At 43.9% G+C, this 4,992-nt stretch overlaps 1 pseudogene; it reads right to left on the bottom strand.

Annotated features, from left to right (window-relative positions):
* Positions 1 to 1,517: 1,517 nt before the first annotated feature.
* The window catches only part of LOC105501649, a 13,836-nt pseudogene continuing 10,361 nt past the window's right edge, over positions 1,518 to 4,992 (bottom strand).

Below are 4,992 nucleotides of genomic sequence, written 5' to 3'. Positions count from 1 at the left end.
TGTCTTCATTTCTCCTTCACTCCAAGCCTCTTTCAAATTCTCTTTCCTAACTAGAAGACCAGTCAAATGCTCATGGGGTCAGCACCATGCCATATTCCCAGCAGAGCCACTGTATACCTTTCATTAAGAGTGCATGCCACTCCTCCCCCCACCCCCAACTCCTTGTTCTAAAGGATTTAACACATTAGGAAGTTGATTTGGAAATATCAGCCAAAAGGAGTGGGACAGGGGCGAGCCGGTCTTCACTTGAAATATCCTTTTCCTGTCCAGTCCTGGGCAAGGGTTACAGAAAAGGCTAGCTGCCAGCTTTCCATGAGTCCACTGGAAGCTCTAAGCCCAGCCCAGCCCCACCCAGGGGCAGCTCCTGCAAAGGCTGAGTGCTTGGTGCTGCCTCCTCAACTTTCTTGGTGACCACACAACAAAGGAGACCTCCGGGGTACAAGAAACACAGATCCCTGAGCCATGTTGCAGGAAAGAGATATGTTCAGGGAAACCAATTAGGCCTTCACATGGAAGGAAGCTTGAGTCAGAGATGGTGGTTTTGTGGTGATTTGGACAAATTAGGTTAGTTTAGCAAAGCTCTGAAGTTGCAGAAGCTTCTCCCATGGACTCCTGATTGAACACAGGACAATAGAGGTGAGTACAAAGTCAGATTAAGTCTTGGAGAAATGCAGGCTGGTTTCCTGCCACAAGGCCTTGGGACTGGCCCAGACAGATACTGCTAAGTCTCCTGCAAGGGAAGAAGTCACCATAAGGAGGGACTGGGTGGGAAACAGGGAAAAAAGCAACCACCAAGTCGTTTTTGGCATTTTAACATGAAGACAACAACAAGTGGTAACAAAAAAGCAATAAATAACTTGAAAAGACCAATAGTTAACTTGCCCATCCACCCAAGTCTCACACTTAATTTCTATTCTCAACTCCCCGAAAAGCACCACTGAACTAATTAATTACTGTAAAGCACCCAAACGAGTGCAAATCCTCGGGAAACAAGGACCCTCCAGCCAAAGCTGTTGCCTCTCTTGAGCTCAAGTGAGGGGAGGGTTCCGGAAAGAGAACCTTGTAACTAATGCTGCACAGCACACACTGTGCCAAGCTCCAGCACAGGGCACTTGACTGGGACACAGGTAGTGGTCACAGCATCAGTGCTGACAAGCGAGGAAGGGGACTCTTCAATAATCCCAACTATGTGGTACCACAGCCAAGCAAAGGAGACTAAAGACAGCTGAGTGAAGAGCACTACTCCCAGTCTCAGAAAGGCTGGCCAGTACTAGTCAGTGTCTGGGTCGGGGGAGAGAAAGAAAGACTGAAGCTTAAAGTCAATAAAGGCTGTTACATAAAGGGCTGATCCTTCTTATAAGGACCAGAGAATGCACTTGACGGCTGGCTGATCAATGTCTAACTGGCAACTGCTGTGACAGGCTCTGGCTGGACAGGAGACTATAAAGACTTTGGTTTCTGGTCCCTGTAGGCCAGTTGCCCGAATGTTGGCAACAAAGCCCCAGCTGGCGATGCTGTTATGCAAAGATGCTGCTCTTCTGACAAGCTAGGCTCCAGATTCTCCAGACACAGAGGTTCTGCCCTGCTTTTGGGTACATGGTAGAGTCACAGGAAGTGTTGGCCCCTCAGAAAAACAGACCACCCACTTCACTGTCAGCAAAGGAGCAGGTGTAGCCATCATAATCGACATAGATCTGGGGCACCCCATGCCCAGGGAAGTCAAACAGCTCCACCTGGTGAGGGGCAACAGTCTCAACTTTCTGCTCTACATGGCCCAGCCAGCCATAGCCAATGAAGCCCTGAGAGGGCTTGCTTCCGGGAGTCCAGAACCAGCGTGTGGTTAGTGCCACAGGGTGTGTCTCATTCAACTGTTTGGTACAGACAGAATCTGCCCATCTTTTGTTTTCTGGATGAAGACAGCCAATCACAGGGGCACCAGTTTGCAGTCATACTCTAATGGCTGCATCAGGGTGATGAACTTCCCATCCAATTGTGTCCCAGCTGACCACATTCAGGGCACCCAAAGGACCAGAGGTTTCCTTTGCAGTCCATTATCACACTGAATTCAGTTCCACAGGCCATTTTGGTAATGGACTGGCCTTTGTACTTTGTCTGTGCCGAGCTGTGGACAGCACAGGTCTGGTTGCCAAGGCCCAGCTAAGCCATCTTGTTCTCCCCAAATGTGAAGAAGGAGCTGGTTTCTGTCAAGGTCAGTGTGTGGTTCTGCCCACATGCTGCTGGCAGGATCACTTCGTGGCTGAGACCTTTGATGCGTTTGGGGACTTCCACTCTCTTGGTGTTGTCATGTCCCAGATGCCCCTTCTCTTGTCCATGGCAGTTCCACGGCTTCTTTTGCATGGTAATGAGGAGGCTGTGAGCAGCACACTGATCAGAAACCACTGTCCACACCTGGACCCTACCAGGTACCCATATGTCTGAGGCCCCTCACAAATTATGACCGAGATTGCCGTAAGCAACTTTTGCTGTTTAGGCACTTCCTTTCAACCAATCAAGTCCCAGTTGGCTGCCCTCCAAATCAAAAGTTGCCTGTTGTACTTCGACCCTTCAAGTTTGACGTGTTTCTTGGTGTACTTAGGCTGAGTAATGACCACGGTCACGCTGCCCTGCCTTGCCCGCAGCCGCTGGTCTTGCCGCGTGCCTGATCCCGTCCCCACGGGGGGGCCAGTGAAGCTCCAGACTGTCCCTAAGGTCTTTGCTGCTGTCCTTGCAGCCGCTGCTGTTGCAGTGCTTCTGCCGCTTGCGCCTCCTGCTGGAGGGGCCTGCTTCATTTCCTGCGCCCAGTGCAGGCAGAGCTGTTGCCCGAGGGAGGCTCCTGCCGGGCTGCAGCCCGGGCCTTCTTCCTGGATATGGTCATGGCTGGAGGGAGAAATCTAAACTATTTTGTATTAATTTTCTCAAAAGGATATATGTAATTTAAATGTCAAACATTTAAAAGGCTAACAATGAAAATAACTGAAAACAAACAGCAATGATCTGATCATGCTCTCCTATCATGTTCCATCCCAAAGGCACATAGTCACCACTTAGGGAGCTGCTCACAATATTTACCTCCATGTATTTATGCTTTGAAGAAACCTACATATACAATACTTGCAAATTACATGAAAGGAATTATATACATGCTGCTTTACGTAGTGATGTCATCTTTCTTTTATTTTTGTATTTTCTGTATCTCTGTTTCTTTTTTTCCCTTAAAAATTTTTTTCTTACCTCCCCCCAAATCTTCCACCTACTCCAATAAAAACCCCTGTCCTTCCCTCCTTAGCTTCTCCCCAGCCCATGACCAAGCTCTAACCCATGCTAAAGAACCAAGGTTTGTTCCTTCCTTTTCTTCTTTTGAGTTATGTAACTCTCTACACGTTTGTATGTATTTATATGGTATACATATATATGGAATATTTTGGTCATATTTTGATTTTTTTTTAAAACATGAAGATATTTCACACTTTACCCTGTATCTTTCTATTTTCACTCAATAACACCTGATGGAATTACTACAAATCATTTGGAATAATCATTCATTTAAATAGCTTAATAATGTTGCATTTTTGAGATAGGTCATTGTTTTATTTAACCATTCTCTCATTGAAGGACATTCACTTTGCAATTTTTGTCGGTATGAAAAAGTCTACTCTCTATGTCTTTACATATATCTCCAGATGTACTGCTGGTTTTACAGCTATATAGTAGTTTCCATTTATATAATATATAGAGAGTTTGAACAGGATTGTCATTAACCTTTTGGTGAAAATGTCTACTGCTATTTTGCTTAGGTGTTTACTACACATATTTTCCGCATAATCAACTGTCATTTTGGTATTGTCAATGTAATCATATGTGTTTTCTCTTAATTTGTTGATGAAATAAATCTATTGATAAATTGCCTATCATTTTAAGATATTTGAATTACTATTATAAACAGCTCATCTCAGTCACAATTCTTCTTTGCAAATAGCAGATCCACTTTTGAAAAGTTTAAGCAGAAAGAAAATAAACTTATTGTATTGTATTAGCAATTCAGTAAGTCTCCAGTGGAGTTCAGAGCCTTTCAGATTGAAAAATGCACAAATTTCATCAACATTCTGCTTGCAGGTATGAGTCCAATGAAGCTGGGCACAGATATGAAAGAAAATAAACAATATTCTGATGACACTGAACAAAGAGACTTTCTTTCAGGAGTTTAGCCACTTTAGGTTTTACAATTTGAAGTCTCTTTCTCCTTCTCCCACAACAAAGTGAAATTTGTATGCTTACGCCTTCTCTTATGAGTCAAAGATTCCTAAAGGTGGAAGCCAGGGAGGCTGGTAGAGAAGCTTTGCATTCTAAGTGGAGATTTGAGCTATTGACTGTGTGAAGTTACCAGAATAGAAGACAAGTGTGCCAAAGGAGTTGGCTGCTACTGCTATGACAATTGTCTGTGAGAGTTTTAGAATGATATTATTTTCATAAACTATTATATTCAGTTTACTAATATTTTACTTGATATTTGGCTAACTGATGAGATTAGTAGTTTTATTTTTATACCATTATATTTGAGTTTTGTAATTGGAGTCATACTAGTTTGGAATTAAAATAATATTGGCTTGTTAAAGTGATATTGTTCTCATGCATGTAATCCCAGCACTTTGGGAGGCTGAGGTGGGTGGATCACCTGAGGTCAGGAGTTCGAGACCAGCCTTGCCAACATACTGAAGCCCCATCTCTACTAAAAATACAAAAATTAACTGGGCATGGTGGGGGCACCTATAATCCCAGTTACTTGGAAGGCTGAGGCAGGAGAATCACTTGAACCTAGGACGCAGAGATTGCAGTGAGCCAAGATTGCACCATTGCTCTCCAGCCTCCTGGGTGACAGAGTGAGACTCCATCTTTAAAAACAAAGAAAAAAAGAAAGAAAGAAAGAAAGAAAGAAAGAAAGAAAGAAAGAAAGAAAGAAAGAAAGAAAGAAAGAAAGAAAGAAAGAAAGAAAGA

The sequence above is a fragment of the Colobus angolensis genome, unplaced genomic scaffold (genome assembly GCF_000951035.1).
Source record: "Colobus angolensis palliatus isolate OR3802 unplaced genomic scaffold, Cang.pa_1.0 Scaffold73, whole genome shotgun sequence".
NCBI classification, from domain to species: domain Eukaryota; kingdom Metazoa; phylum Chordata; class Mammalia; order Primates; family Cercopithecidae; genus Colobus; species Colobus angolensis.
The sequence above is the reverse complement of the archived record's forward strand: the minus strand, read 5'-3'. Positions and strand labels throughout refer to the sequence as shown.